Source organism: Salmo trutta, chromosome 10 (assembly GCF_901001165.1).
Source record: "Salmo trutta chromosome 10, fSalTru1.1, whole genome shotgun sequence".
In the NCBI taxonomy this organism is placed as follows: domain Eukaryota; kingdom Metazoa; phylum Chordata; class Actinopteri; order Salmoniformes; family Salmonidae; genus Salmo; species Salmo trutta.
In genome coordinates, this window is record NC_042966.1 from 46,025,063 (window position 1) to 46,050,930 (window position 25,868).

Genomic DNA, 25,868 nt, shown 5'->3' on the forward strand with positions numbered 1-25,868 from the left:
GCTGTAGGATAATTAATTTTAAATCTCCAAAAACAGAAATCATTCTTGGAAATCCACTGTACTTAAAAAGCATTGTGCGTGTGCATTGTGTTGCCTGCCGAGTGCCTTATTTAACGTTACTGGGAAGTCTCTTGGTAACTCCCGTTTGGCTTCCGTGTTTCCTAGCATGTTTGGAAATTATGTGTATGATGTAAACCATTTTATCCTGTTTTAGGAGGACTTGTGGTCTCTGTTGCTATGATCATGTATTTTGGCATTTGTGCCTTGAGGAATCCATGTGAAGAATTGAAATGGTGGACCTTGATTGATCATAAATGCTGGTAAATTCAACAAGTAGTCTGAATGACAGGTAAAATTCATTCATCCACCTGTGACCTGCCAGGCACAACAATGGTTGTAGTCAAACTGTCAGTGCAGATTTAACGCATCTTCTATCAGGTGGCTAACTTAACCAGTATCTCTGGCAAACTAGGCAGCTAACTAAACTTAGCCAGTATCTCTGACTAGCTAGGCAGCTAACTAAACTTAGCCAGTATCTCTGACTAGCTAGGGAGCTAACTAAACTTAGCCAGTATCTCTGGCTAGCTAGGGAGCTAACTAAACTTAACCAGTATCTCTGGCTAGCTAGGGAGCTAACTAAACTTAGCCAGTATCTCTGGCTAGCTAGGGAGCTAACTAAACTTAACCAGTATCTCTGGCTAGCTAGGGAGCTAACTAAACTTAACCAGTATCTCTGGCTAACTAGGCAGCTAACTAAACTTAGCCAGTATCTCTGGCTAGGTAGGGAGCTAACTAAACTTAGCCAGTATCTCTGACTAGCTAGGGAGCTAACTAAACTTAACCAGTATCTCTGGCTAGCTAGGGAGCTAACTAAACTTAGCCAGTATCTCTGGCTAGCTAGGGAGGTAACTAAACTTAACCAGTATCTCTGGCTAACTAGGGAGCTAACTAAACTTAACCAGTATCTCTGGCTAGCTAGGGAGCTAACTAAACTTAATCAGTATCTCTGGCTAGCTAGGGAGCTAACTCAACTTAACCAGTATCTCTGGCTAACTAGGCAGCTAACTATACTTAGCCAGTATCTCTGGCTAGCTAGGGAGCTAACTACACTTAGCTAGTATCTCTGACTAGCTAGGGAGCTAACTAAACTTAACCAGTTCTCTGGCTAGCTAGGGAGCTAGCTAAACTTAGCCAGTATCTCTGGCTAGCTAGGGAGCTAACTAAACTTAACCAGTATCTCTGGCTAACTAGGGAGCTAACTAAACTTAACCTGTATCTCTGGCTAGCTAGGGAGCTAACTAAACTTAACCAGCATCTCTGGCTAACTAGGCAGCTAACTAAACTTAGCCAGTATCTCTGGCTAGCTAGGGAGCTAACTAAATTTAACCAGTATCTCTGGCTAACTAGGCAGCTAACTAAACTTAGCCAGTATCTCTGACTAGCTAGGGAGCTAACTAAACTTAACCAGTATCTCTGGCTAGCTAGGGAGCTAACTAAACTTAACCAGTATCTCTGGCTAACTAGGCAGCTAACTAAACTTAGCCAGTATCTCTGGCTAGCTAGGGAGCTAACTAAACTTAGCCAGTATCTCTGACTTGCTAGGGAGCTAACTAAACTTAACCAGTATCTCTGGCTAGCTAGGGAGCTAACTAAACTTAGCCAGTATCTCTGGCTAGCTAGGGAGCTAACTAAACTTAACCAGTATCTCTGGCTAACTAGGGAGCTAACTAAACTTAACCAGTATCCCTGGCTAGCTAGGGAGCTAACTAAACTTAATCAGTATCTCTGGCTAGCTAGGGAGCTAACTAAACTTAACCAGTATCTCTGGCTAACTAGGCAGCTAGCTAAACTTAGCCAGTATCTCTGGCTAGCTAGGGAGCTAACTAAACTTAGCCAGTATCTACATTTACGTCATTTAGCAGACGCTCTTATCCAGAGCCACTTACAAATTGGTGCATTCACCTTATGATATCCAGTGGAACAACCACTTTACAATAGTACATCTATATCTTTTTTGGGGGGGGGGGGTTAGAAGGATTACTTTATCCTATCCCAGGTATTCCTTAAAGAGGTGGGGTTTCAGGTGTCTCCGGAAGGTGGTGATTGACTCGTGAGGGAGTGAGCTTGTTCCACCATTGGGGTGCCAGAGCAGCGAACAGTTTTGACTGGGCTGAGCGGGAACTGTGCTTCAGCAGCGGTAGGGGGGCCAGCAGGCCAGAGGTGGATGAACGCAGTGCCCTTGTTTGGGTGAAGGGCCTGATCAGAGCCTTTTGCACTATTGGTTAGATAGCTAACTAAACTTAGCCAGTATCTCTGGCTAGCTAGGTAGCTAACTAAACTTAACCAGTATCTCTGGCTAGCTAGGGAGCTAACTAAACTTAGCCAGTATCTCTGACTAGCTAGGGAGCTAACTAAACTTAGCCAGTATCTCTGGCTAGCTAGGGAGCTAACTAAACTTAGCCAGTATCTCTGACTAGATACCTAACCTAACATAGCCAGTATCTACCAAGGTAAAGTTGGGTTTTACATTAAACAGATATTTGCCGAAAGCCATGTAAAAATCAATAACTAATTCAACGTTTGTCACAGAAATATGGGTGTCACGGCTGTCTGTAAGAGGGAACCAAGGTGCAGCAGAGGATGTGCTCATCATTAGAATTTTAATTCAAATAAACAAGAGAACACTACAAAAATGAACAAAACGACAGCAAACAGTCCTGTTAGGAAAATACTCAAACAGAAACAATTACCCACAAAACCCAAAGGAAAAACATGCTCCTTATGTGTGACTCCCAATCAGCAGCAACGAGCTTCAGCTGTGCCTGATTGGGAGCCACACACACGGCCCAAAACAAAGAAATACCAAAACATAGAAAAAGGAACATAGAACGCCCACCCAATGTAACACCCTGGCCTAACCAAAATAAAGAACAAAAAACCCCTCTCTATGGCCAGGGCGTTACAGTACCCCCCCCCAAAGGTGCGGACTCCGGCCGCAAAACCTGACTCTGAAGGGGAGGGTCCGGGTGGGCCTTCTTACGGCGGCGGCTCAGGTGCGGGACGTGGCCTCTGCTCCACCCTTGACGTCGCCCTCTTAGGTGGCGCACCTGGCCGCGCCGAAGGTCTGGTGGGCGACGCTGACTGCGCCCGGCTGGCGGGCGGCGATGGTTGCGCCCGGCTGGCGGGCGACCCTTGTTGCGCCCGGCTGGCGGCCGGCGATGGTTGCGCCCGGCTGGCGGGCGACCCTTGTTGCGGCCGGCTGGCGGCCGACCCTTGTTGCGCCCGGCTGGCGGCCGGCGATGGTTGCGCCCGGCTGGCGGGCGACCCTGGCTGCGCCCGGCTGGCGGGCGACCCTGGCTGCTCCGACGGCACTGACCCAGGATTCACCAGGCTGGGGAGACATGACAGAGGCCTGGCCCTAGGCGTAGGCACAGGACTCACCGGGCTGGCGGGCGTCCCTGGCCACTCTGGCAGTTCAGGACAGTTGAGACCCACTGGAGGCCTAGTCCTGGGAGGTGGCACAGGACGGACCAGGATGGGGAGACCCACTGGAGGCCTAGTCCTGGGAGGTGGCACAGGATGGACCAGGATGGGGAGACCCACTGGAGGCCTGGTCCTGGGAGGTGGCACAGGATGGACCAGGATGGGGAGACCCACTGGAGGCCTGGTCCGAGGAGGAGGCACAGGATAAACCGGGCTGTGGGGGAGCACTGGAGTTCTGGTACGGACACTCTTTACCCACACTCCAGGCTGAAAGCCCACTTTGGCCCGGCACAGGCGGAGAGCAGGCATTGGGGGAACTGGACCCTCCCAGCGCTCTGGAGACACAGTGCGCAACGCCGGCGCAGGATAACCTGGACCGAGGAGGCGCACTGGAGACCAGACGCGCTGAGCTGGCACCATCCGCCCTGGCTCGATGCCTGCACTCGCATGGCACTTGCGGGGGGCTGGTATGTAGCGCACCGGGCTTTGAACGCGCACTGGGGACACCGTGCGCTCCACAGCATAACACGGTGTCCTACCAGTACCACGCTGCTTCCGGTAAGCACGGGGAGTTGGCTTAGGTCTACCACCTGACTCTGCCAATCTCCCCGTGTGCCCCCCCCCAAAAAAATTGTGGGGCTGCCTCCCGTGTCCGTTGAGCTCCCTCGCCTCGTACCAGCGCCTCTCAGCTCTCGCCGCCTCGATCTCCCACTGCGGGCGGCGATACTCCCCAGCTTGAGCCCATGGTCCTTTCCCATCCAGGATTTCCTCCCAAGTCCATGACTCCAGATAGCTTTTCTCCTGGTGCCTCTCCTTGTGCTGCTCCTTCCTCTGCTGCTTGGTCCGTTGTTGGTGGGTAATTCTGTCACGGCTGTCTGTAAGAGGGAACCAAGGTGCAGCAGAGGATGTGCTCATCATTAGAATTTTAATTCAAATAAACAAGAGAACACTACAAAAATGAACAAAACGACAGCAAACAGTCCTGTTAGGAAAATACTCAAACAGAAACAATTACCCACAAAACCCAAAGGAAAAACATGCTCCTTATGTGTGACTCCCAATCAGCAGCAACGAGCTTCAGCTGTGCCTGATTGGGAGCCACACACACGGCCCAAAACAAAGAAATACCAAAACATAGAAAAAGGAACATAGAACGCCCACCCAATGTAACACCCTGGCCTAACCAAAATAAAGAACAAAAAACCCCTCTCTATGGCCAGGGCGTTACAATGGGTATGATTTATTCTATAAATGTCTAGCATACTTTTACAACCTTTATTTTGAGGACAAATTCCAGTTTTGATTTGATAGAGGGCATGTAGTCCGTATAGAGGGTGTGTGGTCAAAGTTCTAACCAGTCTGTTATACCCTATTAGAAGGGGTCTGGCAGAAAATTCTGCATCTTTTGTCATTAAATTAGATTACAGGAAATAACTTTTACAGATTACAGAAAAAAAAAATATATATAAGCATGGGTTATTGAAAGATACCAGAGGGTGGATAACAAAATAAAGCACTAATATAAGTAGTGGATGGTACATGTTTTGTTTTTGAGCTGAATGTTTACATTATGATTTGCCTCTGAACTGTATGTGAATCCCTCTTCAATCTACTGGCACTAACCATTACAAACTAGGACTTCAACCAGGCTGTCCCTATGCTATTTCAACGTCACCTGCATACATACATTGCTCCCAAGGATGAACCAGACTTGTTGAGGTCTACAAAAACCACCATAGTCCTTGTGCCCAAGAACACAAAGGCAACCTGCCTAAATGACTACAGACCCGTAGCACTCATGTCCATAGCCATGAAGTGCTTTGAAAGGCTGGTCATGGCTCACATCAACACCATTATCCCAGAAAACCTAGACCCACTCCAATTTGTATACCGCCCAAACAGATCCACAGATGATGTAATCTCTATTGCACTCCACACTGCCCTGTCCCACCTGGACAAAAGGAACACTTATGTTGAGAATGCTATTCACCATAGTACCCTCAAAGCTCATCACTAAGCTAAGGATCTTGGGACTAAACACCTCCCTCTGCAACTGAATTCTGGACAACCTGATGGGCCGCCCCCAGGTGGTGAGGGTAGGTAGCAACACATCTGCCACGCTGATCCTCAACACTGGAGCTCCCCAGGGGTGCGTGCTCAGTCCCCTCCTGTACTCCCTGTTTACCCACGACTGCATGGCCAAACATGACTCCAACACCATCATTAAGTTTGCAGATGACACAACAGTGGTAGGCCTGATCACCGACAACGATTATACAGCCTATAGGGAGGAGGTCAGAGACCTGGCCGGGTGGTGCCAGAATAACAACCTATCCCTCAACGTAACCAAGACTAAGGAGATGATTGTGGACTACAGGAAAAGGAGGACCGAGCACGGCCCCATTCTCATCAACGGGGCTGTAGTGGAGCAGGTTGAGAGCTTCAAGTTCCTTGCCGTTCACATCACCAACAAACTATCATGGTCCAAACACACCAAGACAGTCGTGAAGAGGGTACGACAAAACCTATTCCCCCTCAGGAGACTGAGAAGATTTGGCATGGGTCCTGAGATCCTCCAAAGGTTCTACAGCTGCACCATCGAGAGCATCCGGACCGGTTGCATCACTGCCTGGTACGGCAATTGCTCGGCCACCGACCGCAAGGCACTACAGAGGGTAGTGCGTATGGCCCAGTACATCACTGGGGCTAAGCTGCCTGCCATACAGGACCTCTACACCAGGCGGTGTCAGAGGAAGGCCCTAAAAATTGTCAAAGACCCCAGCCACCCCAGTCACAGACTGTTCTCTCTACTACCACATGGCAAGCGGTACCGGAGTGCCAAGTCTAGGACAAAAAGGCTTCTCAACAGTTTTTACTCCCAAGCCATAAATCAAAATCAAATCAAATTTTGTTTATATAGCCCTTCGTATATCAGCTGAAATCTCAAAGTGCTGTACAGAAACCCAGCCTAAAACCCCAAACAGCAAGCAATGCATGTGAAAGAAGCACGGTGGCTAGGAAAAACTCCCTAGGAAAAACTCCCTAGAAAGGCCAAAAACCTAGGAAGAAACCTAGAGAGGAACCAGGCTATGAGGGGTGGCCAGTCCTCTTCTGGCTGTGCCGGGTGGATATTATAACAGAACATGGTCAAGATGTTAAAATGTTCATAAATGACCAGCATGGTCAAATAATAATAATCATTGTAGTTGTCGAGGGTGCAACAAGCACGTCCGGTGAACAGGTCAGGGTTCCGTAGCCGCAGGCAGAACAGTTGAAACTGGAGCAGCAGCATGGCCAGGTGGACTGGGGACAGCAAGGAGTCATCATGCCAGGTAGTCCCGAGGCATGGTCCTAGGGCTCAGGTCCTCCGAGAGAAAGAAAGAAAGAAAGAGAGAAAGAGAGAATTAGAGAGAGCATATTTAAATTCACACAGGACACCGGATAAGACAAGAGAATACTCCAGATGAAACAGACTGACCCTAGCCCTGATTTTTGTCCTCTGACGTCCTTGGGTAGGCAGAGGGAGTCTGGAAGGGCATCAAGGAATCTTTGGGTTGTCTGAGAATTTATAGCACGACTTTTAATGCTCCTTGGTTGGGGTCTGAGCAGATTATTTGTTGCAATTGTAAACGCAATAAAATGGTGGTCCGATAATCCAGGATTATGAGGAAAAACATTAAGATCCACAACATTTATTCCATGGGACAAAACTAGGTCCAGAGTATGACTGTGGCAGTGAGTAGGTCCAGAGACATGTTGGACAAAACCCACTGAGTCGATGATGGCTCCGAAAGCCTTTTGGAGTGGGTCTGTGGACTTTTCCATGTGAATGTTAAAGTCACCAAAAATTAGAATATTATCTGCTATGACTACAAGATCCGATAGGAATTCAGGGAACTCAGTGAGGAACGCTGCATATGGCCCAGGAGGCCTGTAAACAGTAGCTATAAAAAGTGAGTGAGTAGGCTGCATAGATTTCATGACTAGAAGCTCAAAAGACGAAAACGTCATTGTTTTTTTTTTTGTAAATTGAAATTTGCTATCGTAGATGTTAGCAACACCTCCGCCTTTGCCGGATGCACGGGGGGTATGGTCACTAGTGTAACCAGGGGGTGAGGCCTCATTTAACACAGTAAATTCATCAGGCTTAAGCCATGTTTCAGTCAGGCCAATCACATCAAGATTATGATCAGTGATTAGTTCATTGACTATAACTGCCTTGGAAGTGAGGGATCTAACATTAAGTAACCCAATTTTGAGATGTGAAGTATCACAAGACTCCTGAACAGGTAATCAAATGGCTACCCCCACTATTTGCATTGTGTGCCCCCCTCCCCCAACCCCTCTTTTTATGCTGCTGCTACTCTCTGTTTATCATATATGCATAGTCACTTCAACTATACATTCATGTACATACTACCTCAATTGGCCCGACCAACCAGTGCTCCCGCACATTGGCTAACCGGGTTATCTGCATTGTGTCCCACCACCCACCACCTGCCAACCCCTCTTTTACGCTACTGCTACTCTCTGTTCATCATATATGCATAGTTACTTTAACCATATCTACATGTACATACTACCTCAATCAGCCTGACTAACCGGTGTCTGTATGTAGCCTCGCTACTTTTATAGCCTCGCTACTGTTTTATTTCTTTACCTACCTATTGTTCACCTAATACCTTTTTTGCACTATTGGTTAGAGCCTGTAAGTAAGCATTTCACTGTAAGGTCTACTACACCTGTTGTATTCGGCGCACGTGACAAACTTTGATTTGATTTTCTGAGGTCTTGGCTGATTTCTTTTGATTTTCCCATAATGTCAAGCAGAGGCACTGAGTTTGAACGTAGGCCTTGAAATACATCCACAGGTACACCTCCAATTGACTCAAATGATGTCAATTATCAGAAACTCAAATTATGTCAACTGTCAGAAGCTTCTAAAGCCATGACATCATTTTCTGGAACTTTCCAAGCTGTTTAAAGGCACAGTCAACTTAGTGTATGTAAACTTCTGACCCACTGGAATTGTGATACAGTGAATTATAAGTGAAATAATCTGTCTGTAAACAATTGTTGGAAAAATTACTTGTGTCGTGCACAAAGTAGATGTCCTAACTGACTTGCCAAAACTATAGTTTGTTAACTAGACATTTGTAGAGTGGTTGAAAACGAGTTTTAATGACTCCAACCTAAGTGTATGTAAACTTCCAACTTCAACTGTAGGTATTACCATATCCCTTTCAATTCACATTCCTTACAGAAATAACTATTTGCAAACCTTTTAAAACATCCAGAAAGACAGTGGTCTTAGAAGTGTATTTATATTTTAAAAGACATATTTTATGTGGATGAAAGAATTCTGCCAGTGTTTTAATGTCCTAGTTTCATATTTCACAACTCTGTATATATCCAAGTGTGCCTATTAGAACCCTGGAGATCAGATTGACCATTATACCCATTGATCAAACGTATAACAGACAGACACTGCTCAAAAGGAGTTGTTTGTGATATCTACGCTCAGTTGCCACTTTATTAGGTTCGCCACCCTGTTAATAACGAGAATAAATTGCTCCTCCATACACCAAGTCCCGTGGTCTTGGTTTGCTAGGCACTAAAGCATGCAGAGAAGTATTCAGGTATTCTGTTACTGTTTGAACTTTAGAGTGTAAAATGACACGGCTGTCTGAAGAATGGGACCAAAGCGCAGCATGTGTATCGTTCCACGTTTTATTATAACTGTGAAACTATGCAAGACATACAAATAAACACAACAACAAACCGTGACGAAGAGGTGCAACATACACTTACTCAAAATAATCTCCCACCAAACCCAGATGGAAAAAACAAAACTTAAATATGATCCCCAATTAGAGACAACGATGACCAGCTGCCTCTAATTGGAGATCATCCCCCCCAAAAAAACATAGAAATACAAAAACTAGAACCCCACATAGAAATACATAAACTAGACAAAAAACCCAACAAAGAAAAAAGAAACTACAACCAACATAGACATAAATAAACTAGACAAAACCCTCTGTCACGCCCTGACCTACTCTACCATAGAAAAATAAAAGCTTTCTATGGTCAGGACGTGACACGTCTGTGATAGTGTATTTTTATAAGATGATTGGCTCACACTGTTTAGCACTAAAATACAATTCCAAGGTTGCAAGTGGTGAGCGTTTAATCTTAAAAGCTTGACATTTTCTTTTTTTTTAACAACCCCCCCACAAATGCCTCACTCTGGAGAACCCTTTGCTACAGGGTGTGGGAAGGGGGCAAAGCACAGACAGTGAGAGTTGTGGTATGCAGCTGTGAAGGACGGATTTAGTCTTTGAAGCATAACCTTTAGAACTATGGGTTCCTGAAAGCATCTTTAAATGTGTCAACAATGCATAAAAATGTGACCTCTCAATGTGTGCTTTGCATCATCCAGAGAACTGATGCTGATGATCTGACCAACTGGGTCTTTGTGTAATATAACCGTAGGCTATGAAAACACATGTAGTTTCATCCTTCAAAACATTTTAGAAGTATGAAACTTTGTCTTGACTTTTTTAATCAGGGTTATTCTTGTGTCATTGCCCTGTTCTATTATCATGACTCTATGTTATTATTCTACTATGAGAGATACCAGATACATACTATGATAGCAATTCACTCTAATAGGTAGAAACGTTGTATCTGGCACAATTGAGCAAGTCTTTCTAATCGACCTGGCCCGGGTATCCTGGAAGGATATTGACCTCATCCCGTCAGTAGAGGATGCCTGGCTGTTCTTTAAGAGTGCTTTCCTCACCATCTTAAATAAGCATAAGAACAGATATAGCCCTAGGTTCACTTCAGACTGGACTGCCCTTGACCAGCACAAAACATCCTATGGCGTTCTGCGTTAGCATCGAATAGCCCCAGCGATATGCAGCTTTCCAGGGAAGTTAGGAACCAATATACACAGTCAGTTAGGAAAGCAAAGGCTAGCTTTTTCAAACAGAAATTTGCATCCTGTAGCACAAATTCCAAAAAGTTTTGGGACACTGTAAAGTCCATGGAGAATAAGAGCACCTCCTCCCAGCTGCCCACTGCACTGAGGCTAGGAAACACTGTCACCACCGATAAATCTACGATAATCGAGAATTTCAGTAAGCATTTTTCTACAGTTGGCCATGCTTTCCACCTGGCTACCCCTACCCCGGTCAACAGCACTGCACCCTCCACAGCAACTTGCTCAAGCCTCCCCATTTCTCCTTCACCCAAATCCAGATAGCTGATGTTCTGAAAGAGCTGCAAAATCTGGACCCCAACAAATCAGCTGGGCTAGACAATCTGGACCCTCCCTTTCTAAAATCATCTGCCGAAATTGTTGCAACCCCTATTACTAGCCTGTTCAACCTCTCTTTCGTATCGTCTGACATCCCCAAAGATTGGAAAGCTGCCGTGGTCATCCCCCTCTTCAAAGGGGAGACACTCTAGACCCAAACTGTTACAGACCGATATCTATCCTACCCTGTCTTTCTAAGGTCTTCGAAAGCCAAGTTAACAAACAGATCACCGACCATTTCGAATCCCACCGTACCTTCTCCGCTATGCAATCTGGTTTCCGAGCTGGTCATGGGTGCACCTCAGCTACGCTCAAGGTCCTAAACGATATCATAACCATCATCGATAAAAGACATTACTGTGCAGCTGTATTCATCAACCTGTAGCCGTGTTATTAGCTGGTATGTACTGTAGCCGTATTATTACCTGGTCCTCCCTGTCTGTACTGTAGCCACGTTATTACCTGGTCTGTACTGTAGCCGTGTTATTACCTGGTCCTCCCTGTCTGTACTGTAGCCGTGTTATTACCCGGTCTGTACTGTAGCCATGTTATTACCCGGTCTGTACTGTAGCCGTGTTATTACCCGGTCTGTACTGTAGCCGTGTTATTACCTGGTCCTCCCTGTCTGTACTGTAGCAGTGTTATTACCTGGTCCTCCCTGTCTGTACTGTAGCCGTGTTATTACCTGGTCTGTACTGTAGCCGTGTTATTACCTGGTCCTCCCTGTCTGTACTGTAGCCGTGTTATTACCCGGTCTGTACTGTAGCCGTGTTATTACCTGGTCTGTACTGTAGCCGTGTTATTACCCGGTCTGTACTGTAGCCGTGTTATTACCCGGTCTGTACTGTAGCCGTGTTATTACCCGGTCTGTACTGTAGCCGTGTTATTACCTGGTCTGTACTGTAGCCGTGTTATTACCCAGTCTGTACTGTACCCGTGTTATTACCTGGTCCTCCCTGTCTGTACTGTAGCCGTGTTATTACCTGGTCTGTACTGTAGCCGTGTTATTACCTGGTCCTCCCTGTCTGTACTGTAGCCGTGTTATTACCCGGTCTGTACTGTAGCCGTGTTATTACCTGGTCTGTACTGTAGCCGTGTTATTACCCGGTCTGTACTGTAGCCGTGTTATTACCCGGTCTGTACTGTAGCCGTGTTATTACCCGGTCTGTACTGTAGCCGTGTTATTACCCGGTCTGTACTGTAGCCGTGTTATTACCTGGTCTGTACTGTAGCCGTGTTATTACCCAGTCTGTACTGTACCCGTGTTATTACCTGGTCCTCCCTGTCTGTACTGTAGCCGTGTTATTACCTGGTCCTCCCTGTCTGTACTGTAGCCGTGTTATTACCCGGTCTGTACTGTAGCCGTGTTATTACCTGGTCCTCCCTGTCTGTACTGTAGCCGTGTTATTACCCGGTCTGTACTGTAGCCATGTTATTACCCAGTCTGTACTGTAGCCGTGTTTTTACCTGGTCCTCCCTGTCTGTACTGTAGCCGTGTTATTACCCGGTCTGTACTGTAGCCGTGTTATTACCCGGTCTGTACTGTAGCCGTGTTATTACCTGGTCTGTACTGTAGCCGTGTTATTACCTGGTCCTCCCTGTCTGTACTGTAGCCGTGTTATTACCCGGTCTGTACTGTAGCCGTGTTATTACCTGGTCCTCTTTGTGTGTACTGTAGCCGTGTTATTACCCGGTCTGTACTGTAGCCGTGTTATTACCTGGTCTGTACTGTAGCCGTGTTATTACCTGGTCCTCCCTGTCTGTACTGTAGCCGTGTTATTACCTGGTCCTCCCTGTCTGTACTGTAGCCGTGTTATTACCCGGTCTGTACTGTAGCCGTGTTATTACCTGGTCTGTACTGTAGCCGTGTTATTACCCGGTCTGTACTGTAGCCGTGTTATTACCTGGTCTGTACTGTAGCCGTGTTATTACCTGGTCCTCCCTGTCTGTACTGTAGCAGTGTTATTACCTGGTCCTCCCTGTCTGTACTGTAGCCGTGTTATTACCCGGTCTGTACTGTAGCCGTGTTATTACCTGGTCCTCCCTGTCTGTACTGTAGCCGTGTTATTACCCGGTCTGTACTGTAGCCGTGTTATTACCTGGTCTGTACTGTAGCCGTGTTATTACCTGGTCCTCCCTGTCTGTACTGTAGCCGTGTTATTACCTGGTCCTCCCTGTCTGTACTGTAGCCGTGTTATTACCCGGTCTGTACTGTAGCCGTGTTATTACCTGGTCCTCCCTGTCTGTACTGTAGCAGTGTTATTACCTGGTCCTCCCTGTCTGTACTGTAGCCGTGTTATTACCTGGTCTGTACTGTAGCCGTGTTATTACCTGGTCCTCCCTGTCTGTACTGTAGCCGTGTTATTACCCGGTCTGTACTGTAGCCGTGTTATTACCTGGTCTGTACTGTAGCCGTGTTATTACCCGGTCTGTACTGTAGCCGTGTTATTACCCGGTCTGTACTGTAGCCGTGTTATTACCCGGTCTGTACTGTAGCCGTGTTATTACCTGGTCTGTACTGTAGCCGTGTTATTACCCAGTCTGTACTGTACCCGTGTTATTACCTGGTCCTCCCTGTCTGTACTGTAGCCGTGTTATTACCTGGTCTGTACTGTAGCCGTGTTATTACCTGGTCCTCCCTGTCTGTACTGTAGCCGTGTTATTACCCGGTCTGTACTGTAGCCGTGTTATTACCTGGTCTGTACTGTAGCCGTGTTATTACCCGGTCTGTACTGTAGCCGTGTTATTACCCGGTCTGTACTGTAGCCGTGTTATTACCCGGTCTGTACTGTAGCCGTGTTATTACCCGGTCTGTACTGTAGCCGTGTTATTACCTGGTCTGTACTGTAGCCGTGTTATTACCCAGTCTGTACTGTACCCGTGTTATTACCTGGTCCTCCCTGTCTGTACTGTAGCCGTGTTATTACCTGGTCCTCCCTGTCTGTACTGTAGCCGTGTTATTACCCGGTCTGTACTGTAGCCGTGTTATTACCTGGTCCTCCCTGTCTGTACTGTAGCCGTGTTATTACCCGGTCTGTACTGTAGCCGTGTTATTACCCAGTCTGTACTGTAGCCGTGTTTTTACCTGGTCCTCCCTGTCTGTACTGTAGCCGTGTTATTACCCGGTCTGTACTGTAGCCGTGTTATTACCCGGTCTGTACTGTAGCCGTGTTATTACCTGGTCTGTACTGTAGCCGTGTTATTACCTGGTCCTCCCTGTCTGTACTGTAGCCGTGTTATTACCCGGTCTGTACTGTAGCCGTGTTATTACCTGGTCCTCTTTGTGTGTACTGTAGCCGTGTTATTACCCGGTCTGTACTGTAGCCGTGTTATTACCTGGTCTGTACTGTAGCCGTGTTATTACCTGGTCCTCCCTGTCTGTACTGTAGCCGTGTTATTACCTGGTCCTCCCTGTCTGTACTGTAGCCGTGTTATTACCCGGTCTGTACTGTAGCCGTGTTATTACCTGGTCTGTACTGTAGCCGTGTTATTACCCGGTCTGTACTGTAGCCGTGTTATTACCTGGTCTGTACTGTAGCCGTGTTATTACCTGGTCCTCCCTGTCTGTACTGTAGCAGTGTTATTACCTGGTCCTCCCTGTCTGTACTGTAGCCGTGTTATTACCCGGTCTGTACTGTAGCCGTGTTATTACCTGGTCCTCCCTGTCTGTACTGTAGCCGTGTTATTACCCGGTCTGTACTGTAGCCGTGTTATTACCTGGTCTGTACTGTAGCCGTGTTATTACCTGGTCCTCCCTGTCTGTACTGTAGCCGTGTTATTACCTGGTCCTCCCTGTCTGTACTGTAGCCGTGTTATTACCCGGTCTGTACTGTAGCCGTGTTATTACCTGGTCTGTACTGTAGCCGTGTTATTACCTGGTCCTCCCTGTCTGTACTGTAGCCGTGTTATTACCCGGTCTGTACTGTAGCCGTGTTATTACCTGGTCTGTACTGTAGCCGTGTTATTACCTGGTCTGTACTGTAGCCGTGTTATTACCCGGTCTGTACTGTAGCCGTGTTATTACCTGGTCTGTACTGTAGCCGTGTTATTACCCGGTCTGTACTGTAGCCGTGTTATTACCCGGTCTGTACTGTAGCCGTGTTATTACCTGGTCCTCCCTGTCTGTACTGTAGCCGTGTTGTTACACGGTCTGTACTGTAGCCGTGTTATTACCCGGTCTGTACTGTAGCCGTGTTATTACCTGGTCCTCCCTGTCTGTACTGTAGCCGTGTTATTACCCGGTCTGTACTGTAGCCGTGTTATTACCTGGTCTGTACTGTAGCCGTGTTATTACCTGGTCTGTACTGTAGCCACGTTATTACCCGGTTTGTACTGTAGCCGTGTTATTACCCGGTCTCTAATCACTCTATGTAGTTAGCACTCTGTAGATGTAAAGCGTTACACCAATAAGATCAGATTAAATCCTGCCAGACTCTTCTGTAAAATAAACCTTTTTTTGTTTGTTTGTGGAACAGCAACAGCTTGATATTATAGTCACCGTCTTTGAACAGTTTTTTCTCTTGTTGTTTCAGCTCTTTGTTTTGAAATGAAGCTGGGATCGTCTGCTGGTGGTGATCATTCCAAGGTTGTATCCCAAATGGCACCCTATTCCCTATATAGTGCACCCTATGAGCCCTAGTCAAATGTAGTGCACTAAATAGGGGGCCATTTGGGATACAGATATTTCACCTGACTGTCGGCTTGTTATCTCTATGCTCACTGTTCATATGGACGTTGTTTAGAAGATGATGATACCTGACAGACGGGCTGTGTCCCTATAATGGCACCCTATTCCCTATGGGCCCTGGTAAAAAGTAGTGCACTAAATAGGGAATAGGGGGCCATGTGGGACAGAGGATTGTTTCCTATTGAATTATTATATATTTTTTGACTTCCTGTCCTGCAGCTTCATTGATTGGTGGTAACAGTGAGTGATGGAAGGAGACACAGAAGCAGACAGGTCATCCCCAGAGAGCATCCTACTGGAGCACACACACACACACACACACACACACACACACACACACACACACACACACACACACACACACACACACACACACACACACACACACACACACACGCACACACACACACATCTACAGTACCCAAATGCTGGAGACAGCAGGGGACATGGGCTGTGTGTTTTTCATTAAATTCACATTTACCAAGTAGATACTCTGAAATCATCTGCCGACAGAGGACTCCAGTCCTTCAGCTGTGATTGATACCTGTTGGTTTAACTTTTCCACATTATGTTACGGTACAGCCTTACTCTAAAATGGAATAAATTGTTTTTTTTCCCTCACATCAATCTACACACAATTCCCCATAATGACAAATCAAAAACTGTTTTTTTATAAAGTATTCAGACCCTTTACTCAGTACTTTGTTGAAGCACCTTTGGTAGTGATTACAGCCTTGAGTCTTCTTGGGTATGACGCTACAAGCTTGGCACACCTGTATTTGGGGAGTTTCTCCCATTCTTCTCTGCAGATCCTCTCAAGCTCTGTCAGGTTGGATGGGGAGCGTCGCTGCACAGCTATTTTCAGGTCTCTCCAGAGATGTTAGATCGGGTTCAGGCCACTCAAGGACATTCAGAGACTTGTGACTTGCAAGGACATTCACTCCTGCGTTGTCTTGGCTGTGTGCTTAGGGTCGTTGTCCTGTTGGAAGGTGAACTTTCGCCCCAGTCTTAACCTGCTTCAGATCACTCAGGACCTTTCATCAAGGATCTCTCTGTACTTTGCTGTGTTCATCTTTGCCTCGATCTTGACTAACCTCCCCAGTCCCTGCCGCTGAAAAACATCCCCACAGCATGATGCTGCCACCACCATGCTTCACCTTAGGGATGGTGCCAGGTTTCCTCCAGACGAGACGCCTGGCCAAATAGTTCAATCTTGGTTTGAGAGAGTCTTTAAGTGCCTTTTGGGAAACTCCAAGTGGGCTGTTATGTGCCTTTTTACTGAGGAGTGCACTACTTTAGACCAGGTCTGTACACCCTATTCCCTATATAGTGCACTACTTTTCTCTGGGGCCCATGGGGAATAGGAAGCCATTTGAGACGAACACTCGTACTCTGACACCTATCAGGACTCAGGCTAAATTTAGACACTCAGACAGCTGGGTTAAACAGTGGTGTTGATCTCCCACAGACTGTAGTGAACAAGGTTTCATCATCCTGGACCATTTCCTTTATTAGCCTACTGTATGTATCAGGACTCCACTGATATTGTATAATATGACTTTATGGCTAGAGATGGCAACCTAATAATGCAGGACTGCGTCCCAAATGGCACCCTATTCTTTACTTATGCACTACTTTAGACTACGGCCCATAGGGCTGATGGATTATTGGGAATTATATTTTACATTTACATTTTAGTCATTTAGCAGACGCTCTTATCCAGAGTGACTTACAGTAGTGAATACATACATTTCATTTCATGCATTTTTTTTGTACTGGCCCCCCGTGGGAATCAAACCCACAACCCTGGCGTTGCACACACCATGCTGGCGTTGCAAACACCATGCTCTACCAACTGAGCCACAGGGAAGACAGAATAGGTTGCCATTCCCAACAAGATTGGGCACAAATCAGAACTGATTTGTTCTACTCATGAGTTGAAATTAGATTGAATTGGCCACACCCTACAGAATGAAGAGTTTGAGAGACAGGAAGTAGAGAGACAGGAAGTAGAATGCCTTTCAGTGAAATTCCACTCAGTAACCACGTTTCCATCCACAGTTTTTATGCAAAGGAGATGATTGTGGAGCTCCTATACCAGGCGGTGTCAGAGGAAGGCTCTAAAAACTGTCAAAGACTCCAGCCACCCTAGTCATAGACTGTTCTCTCTGCTACCGCACGGCAAGCCTTACCGGAGCGCCAAGTCTAGGTCCAAGAGGCTTCTAAACAGCTTCTACCTCCAAGCCATAAGACTCCTGAACATCTAATCAAATGGCTACCCAGACTATTGGCATTGCCCCCCCTTCTATGCTGTTGCTACTCTCTGTTATTATCTATGCATAGTCACTTTAATAACTCTACCTACATGTACATATTACCTCGACTAACCGGTTCCCCCTCACATTGACTCTGTACCTGTACCCCCTGTATATAGCCTCCACATTGACTCTGTACCGGTACCCCCTGTATATAGCCTCCACATTGACTCTGTACCGGTACCCCCTGTATATAGCCTCCACATTGACTCTGTACCGGTACCCCCTGTATATAGCCTCCACAATGACTCTGTACTGGTACCCCCTGTATATAGCCTCCACATTGACTCTGTACCGGTACCCCCTGTATATAGCCTCCACATTGACTCTGTACCGGTACCCCCTGTATATAGCCTCCACATTGACTCTGTACCGGTACCCCCTGTATATAGCCTCCACATTGTTATTTACTGCTGCTCTTTAATTATTTGTTATTCTTATCTCTTACTTTTTGGGGGGGATTGTCATTGTTGGTTAAGGGCTTGTAAGTAAGCATTTCACTGTAAGGTCTACACCTGTTGTATTCAGCATTTCACTGTAAGGTCTACTACACCTGTTGTATTCGGCGCACGTGACAAATACAATTTGATTTTGAGTAAAGTCATACCGTATAAAAAATGAAAACATCTCAGTGGGTCATGCTGAACCAACTGTCCCAGTGATTCTTGGAGAACGTCGATCATATAATATAGTGCCTCATGAGCTTATGCTGTGTTCACCTGCTAGTCAGAACTAGGAAACTCTGACAATTCCTAACTGGTTGAACGCGGCATGTGTATAGTTACAACCAAGTCGGAAATGTCCCAGTTTTCTAGTTCCAACTAGCATGTGAACACGGCATTTGAACTACTGATCATGCCCATTTATAAATACTAGGCTTTTATTTCATTGTTTACAAACAAATCAGATGTAAACTATTTAAAACTGTTGGGACAATTACTCTCACCATCAAACCATTTAATTTGTTTATCTTCTTTTTCAAGGCCCTGGGGTCAACTTGAGAGTTAAACTAATGCATTCTGGGAAATGTAGTATTTTCCCCCCATATTGAATAAAATTTAACTTATTTAATGAAATATAACAACTTTAAAATATAAGGAAATCACACATTTTATGGATATATTGGAACTAGTGTATTATATGGAGGTTTAATATCCTGACCTAGTGAGATATACATGGAGGAGGTTTAATATCCTGACCTAGTGAGATATACATGGAGGAGGTTTAATATCCTGACCTAGTGAGATATACATGGAGGAGGTTTAATATCCTGACCTAGTGAGATATACATGGAGGAGGTTTAATATCCTGACCTAGTGAGATATACATGGAGGAGGTTTAATATCATGACCTAGTGAGATATACATGGAGGAGGTTTAATATCCTGACCTAGTGAGATATACATGGAGGAGGTTTAATACCCTGACCTAGTGAGATATACATGGAGGAGGTTTAATACCCTGACCTAGCGAGATATACATGGAGGAGGTTTAATATCCTGACCTAGTGAGATATACATGGAGGAGGTTTAATATCCTGACCTAGTGAGATATACATGGAGGAGGTTTAATATCCTGACCTAGTGAGATATACATGGAGGAGGTTTAATATCCTGACCCAGTGAGATATACATGGAGGAGGTTTAATATCCTGACCTAGTGAGATATACATGGAGGAGGTTTAATATCCTGACCTAGTGAGATATACATGGAGGAGGTTTAATATCCTGACCTAGTGAGATATACATGGAGGAGGTTTAATATCCTGACCTAGTGAGATATACATGGAGGAGGTTTAATACCCTGACCTAGTGAGATATACATGGAGGAGGTTTAATATCCTGACCTAGTGAGATATACATGGAGGAGGTTTAATATCCTGACCTAGTGAGATATTATATATTATTCTTACAGAATTTCCACGTGGGCGAGGACGGATATTGAACATTTAATCAAAGCCTATTGGACGTTAACTTGTTTCTAACTCGGACAGAATAATTTATAACGGACTTTTCCAGATATAACATAGGTACAGCAGATCCCCTTATGGTATGGGACACTGTGCCTTTAGAGGCAATGCAATTCAGTACTCATCTCTGAAACAAAAGCAATTTAGATCAAAAGTGTCCATATTAACAAAGAAAATGTAAGGACTAACAGTACAGATAGCAACAAAAACTGCACCATAGAGGCACATAATAAGTTAGAGGAAAAACAAAAAGAAATGGAGGAACTTATTCAAGACAGATCCAATGTAATATATTATAAAAAATAAAGCGAACTGGATGGAATATGGGAACAAAATGCACTTTCTATTAAATATATATTTTATTTTTTACATAGAATATAGAAATGCTACCAAAAGTAATTTACTAAAACTTGTTACAAAGGGTGGAGCCCATGATTCACCAAACAATATATTTTGAAAGAGGAAGCAAAGTACTTTAAGCATAAGTTTCAGTCTCCCCCATCTCCACTAACCGAAGATAATTGTATGGATTTGTTTTCTATTAATATGGTGAAATTAACCTCTGTTCAGAAAGACTCATGTGAAGGCCAAATTACAGAGGAGGAACTCCTTGATGCAATTAAAGCCTTTAAGGCTGGGAAAACTCCAGGGCTGGATGGCACACCAGTGGAGGTATACCAAACTCCAGGGCTGGATGACATACCAGTGGAGGTATACCAAACTCCAGGGCTGGATGACATACCAGTGGAGGTATACCAAACTCCAGGGCTGGATGACATACCAGTGGAGGTAAACCAAACTCCAGGGCTGGATGGCATACCAGTGGAGGTATACTAAGCCTTTTTTAATATACTCAGAGGACCGTCATCAGCTCGTTTTAACCACTCGTATAAAAGATTTAGAATATCAGACCTTACAAGGTCTGGTTTCATTATTACTGAAACAAGATCCAAGTAGTAAATATAAAGATCCAGTCCATTTAAAAAATTGGAGGCCCCTTACACGTGTCATGACGTGGCCCTCTTTGGATATAGCAAGCACCAACTCTCTCGCTCTCACCACCTCTCTCATCCCCCTTACACCCAGGTTCTGTTATCTCAGGTCGTAAATTCCTGGAGGAGACTCTCTCCTCCTGGCCATGCAGTATGGAGAGAGAAAGTTTCACAGTAGAACAAAGGAACTTCTACCTCACAGAACTTGAGAACTGAACAATATCCATGTTGTGGAGAATGTGTAACCGGTCGGTGGAGAATCCAGCTACGACCGGTCCATTTTCTTTAAAGTTTGTGACCTCATTGAGAGACAATACAGCCACATTACCATAACTCTGTTTAAACAAGAGTCTCAGTTATGAGATTTGCATCTAATTATTGTATAAAATGAATGAGTAAAGATGAAACTATTTGTGAAATTATGTAATGTGATTTTAAACTGTTTAATGAAAGAGAATCCAATTCCCTTTAAAGTTAACTAAGTCATTGGCCCTTCCCCACGAGCACAGACATCGATCTGGCATCATGGGACAGCCTTTCTACTGTTAAGAATATCGAAGGAGATAAGGTTTGAGAAGAGATCATAAAACCTGAGTATAAGCTAAAGTTGTAATGGTTGTTGAAACTCTGAGACTATCGATTCCGACAGAATAAGAGCAACTCTTCGATACTAATTACTAGTCTGCAGCTAGGAATTCTGTACCATTGGATGCGAAGACCGACAACCGCCGAAACATCTATTCTATAAGAACATTTCTCAATGGGACTCTGAAGTGTCCATTCTAACCACGAAAGACGGGCGGATGAACTTCCAACAGAAAGACGGACGATTCCAACAGAGATCACGACGACACACTGAGCGTAAATATATATTGATTGCAATTATACCCGAATGAGTGAGCGTTCAGGTGCAAAGGATTAGCATTTCAATTATATAATTATCAACTCTGTAGTGACTTTTGTCTTTCGCGCACTTCTCAGTCCACACCCACTTTCCTTTTGTCCACCAAGCCGCCATACCGGTTAAGCCCACTAGGGCACATCCCCTATCATTTCCTAGTAGCTATATCTACTGTTTGTTTATGCATTTCTGTGATTTATTTAGTGTTAGTAAATAAATGATTAAGACAATTGATGTATGGATGATTCATAGCAAAGACTGGGTTCGTGCAGATAACCAACAATTTACGACGTTTGGAATGAGACTAACGTGAGGTAAAGAATAATTCATTAATTAGAAGACGAATTGATCAGATATTAAAGTATCTGAAAAGTTATATTAGGAAAATTATAACTTTGTAATCTGAAGATTTTCCTTGGTGCCCCGACTTCCTAGTTAATTACATTTACATAATTAGTTTAATCACGTAATAATAATTACAGAGAAATGATTTGATAAAGTAGCAGTCTTCACTTTAATGATGCCAAAGACACGACACGCGAAATGGAAAATACCCTGATTAACTCTTTAGTCATATCCTGGTTTACCTATTTCATTATGGCCCTGCAACTTGTTTCTTTAAATTATATTAGCAAAAAAGATTCCATGTTATTTGCAATGGCAAGCCAGACAAAATTAAAAGGGCCTATTTATATACTGAATATGAATTCAGATGGCAGAAATTATTAAATATTAAAGCATTAGACCTCTCACTAAATGCTTCAGTTGTACAAAAGTTATACTTAAATCCAAACTGGTTCTCTAGTAAATTGGTAGGAATGTCTCACCCCATGTTCAAGAATGGCCTTTTTCCAGTTATTCAGATTACAACGGCTCACTTTCGGTTATTTGAAAATGAAATCGTCTCCAAAATATCTCTATTTTTAAAACAAGCCATAGATATTTGGTTTGCAATTTCAGTTTAATCTATCAGAAAAGACAGAACAAATAATACAACAAATATTGTGGTTAAACCCAAATATACAAATGTATTGATAAAAAAAGTTGTACTTTTTTTTATGCTATCAAAAAATAATCTCTTGTAAATTATATCATAAATAGGACTGTTGGAGTTTATGTCTTACATGCAGCTAACAAAAATATATTACAACTAACTAATTGCAGCATTACTCCAAAAGTGGAAGGGGAACTTGTCTGTTGCCCTGCATTAAAGACCAAAATTGGTTTACAAAAGTATACCAGTTGGCAGCTGTGCCATATAGAATTTGGTGCCTTACTACATGATTCCATATGTTATTTCATAGTTTTAATGTCTTCACTGTTGTCTTCACTGTTTCTACAATGTTGAAAATAGTAAAAATAAAGAAAAACCCTTGAATGAGTAGGTGTCCAAACTTTTCACTGGCACTGTACATAAATACATATAATGCATTCGTAAAGTATTCAGACCCCTTGACCTTTTTCCACATTTTGTTACGTTACAGGCTGATTCAAAAATTGATGAGTTAAAAAAACATTTTTTATCCATCTACGCGCATTACCCCATAATGAAAAAGTTAAACAGGTTTTTAGAAATTTTACCAAAAGTATTAAAAATAAAAGACGTTTATCACATTTATGTAAGTATACAGATCCTTTACTGAAATCAAATGTTATTTGTCACGTGCTGATTACCACAGGTGTAGACTTTACAGTGAAATGCTTAATTACAAGCCCTTAACCAACAATGCAGTTTTAAGAAAATACAACAACAAAGTATGAGATAAGAATAACAAATAACAATAGTGGGGCTATATACAGGGGGTACCGGTACAATGTGCAGGGGCACCGGTTAGTCAAGGTAATTGAGGTAATATGTACATGTTGGTAGAGTTATTAAAGTAACTATGCATAGATAACAACAGAGTAGCAGTAGGGGAGGGGGCAATGCAAATAGTCTGGGTAGCAATTTGATTAGATGTTCATGAGTGTTATGGCTTGGGGGTAGAAGCTGTTTTTAGAAGTCTCTTGGACCTAGACTTGGCGCTCCGGTACCGCTTGCCATGCGGAAGCAGAAAGAACATTCTGATCAGGGTGGCTGGAGTCTTTGACAATTTTTAGGGCCTTCCTCTGACACCGCCTGGTATAGAGGTCCTGGATGGCACGGAGCTTGGCCCCGGTGATGTACTGGGCCGTATGCACTACCCTCTGTAGTGCCTTGTGGTCAGAGGCTGAGCAGTTGCTATACCAGGCAGTGATGCAACCAGTCAGGATGCTCTCGATGTTGCAGCTGTAGAACCTTTGGAGGATCTGAGGACCCATGCCAAATCTTTTCAGTTTCCTGAGGGGGAATAGGTTTTGTCGTGCTTTCTTCACAACTGTCTTGGTGTGCTTGGACCATGATAGATTGTTGGAGATGTGGACGCCAAGGAACTTGAAGCTCTCACCTACCCTCACCACCTGGGGGCGGCCCGTCAGGAAGTCCAGGATCCAGTTGCAGAGGGAGGTATCTAGTCCCAGGGTCCTTAGCTTAGTGATGAGCTTTGAGGGCACTATGGTGTTGAATGCTCAGCTGTTCTTTTTGTCCAGGTGGGACAGGGCAGTGTGGAGTGCAATGGAGATTGCATCATCTGTGGATCTGTTTGAGCGGTATGCAAATTGGAGTGGGTCTAGGGTTTCTGGGATAATGGTGTTGATGTGAGCCATGACCAGCCTTTCAAAGCACTTCATGGCTACAGATATGAGTGCTACAGATCGGTAGTCATTTAGGCAGGTTACCTTAGTGTTCTTGGGCACAGGGACTATGGTGGTCTGCTTAAAACATGTTGGTATTACAGACTCGGACGGGAGAGGTTGAAAATGTCCGTGAAGACACTTGCCAGTTGGTCAGCTCATGCTCGCAGTACACGTCCTGGTAATCCGTCTGGCCCTGCGGCCTTGTGAATGTTGACCTGTTTAAAGGTCTCACTCACATAGGCTGCGGAGAGCGTGATCACATAGTCGTCCAGAACTGCTGATGCTCTCATGCATGTTTCAATGTTACTTGCCTCGAAGCGAGTATAGAAGTTATTTAGCTCGTCTGGTAGGCTCGTGTCACTGGGCAGCTCTCGGGCTGTGCTTCCCTTTGTAGTCTGTAATAGTTTGCAAGACCTGCCACAGCCGACGAGCGTTGGAGCCAGTGTAGTACGACTCGATCCTAGTATATATCACTGGTCATCCCGAAAGCCAACACCTCCTTTGGCCGCCTTTCCTTCCAGTTCTCTGCTGCCAATGACTGGAACGAATTGCAAAAATCGCTGAAGCTGGAGACTTATATTTCCCTCACTAACTTTAAACATCAGCTATCTGAGCAGCTAACCGATCGCTGCAGCTGTACATAGTCCATCTGTAAATAGCCCATCCAATCTACCTACCTCATCCCCATATTGTTTTTATTTATTTTTCTGCTCTTTTGCACACCAGTATCTCTACTTGCACATCATCATCTGCTCATTTATCACTCCAGTGTTAATCTGCTAAATTATAATTACTTTGCTACTATGGCCTATTTATTGCCTACCTCCTCATGCCTTTTGCAAACACTGTATATAGACTTTATTTTTTCTATTGTGTTATTGACTGTACGCTTGTTTATTCCATGTGTAACTCTGTGTTGTTGTTTGTGTCGTACTGCTTTGCTTTATCTTGGCCAGGTCACAGTTGTAAATGAGAACTTGTTCTCAACTAGCCTACCTGGTTAAATAAAGGTGAAATCAAAAGAAATTACAAAAATAGTTCTGTATTGACACTTTGCCTGTTTGATGGTTGGTCGGAGGGCGTAGCGGGATTTCTTATAAGCTACCGAGTTAGAGTCCCACTCCTTGAAAGCAGCAGCTCTACCCTTTAGCTCAGTGTGGATATTGCCTGTAATCCATGGCTTCTGGTTGGGGTATGTACGTACAGTCACTGTGGGGACGACGCCATCGATGGCTTATTGATGAAGCCAGTGACTGATGTGGTGTACTCCTCAATGCCATAGGAAGAATCCCGAAACATATTCCAGTCTGTTTTAGCAAAACTGTCCTGTAGTTTAGCATCTGCTTCATCTGACCACTTTTTTATAGACAGAGTCACTGGTGCTTCCTGCTTGAATTTTTGCTTGTAAGCAGGATTCAGGAAGATAGAATTATGGTCAGATTTGCCAAATGGAGGGCAAGGGGGAGCTTTGTACGCCTATCTG

At 44.5% G+C, this 25,868-nt stretch overlaps 1 long non-coding RNA gene across 1 annotated transcript; it reads right to left on the reverse strand.

Annotated features, from left to right (window-relative positions):
* Positions 1-12,003: 12,003 nt before the first annotated feature.
* On the reverse strand, positions 12,004-15,073 carry LOC115200872 (uncharacterized). The gene is made up of 3 exons (XR_003879626.1): positions 15,046-15,073; positions 13,614-13,734; positions 12,004-12,116 (listed from the first exon to the last, which is right to left on the reverse strand). It is a non-coding gene; the product is annotated as an uncharacterized LOC115200872 (long non-coding RNA).
* Between the last annotated feature and the right edge of the window lie 10,795 nt (positions 15,074-25,868).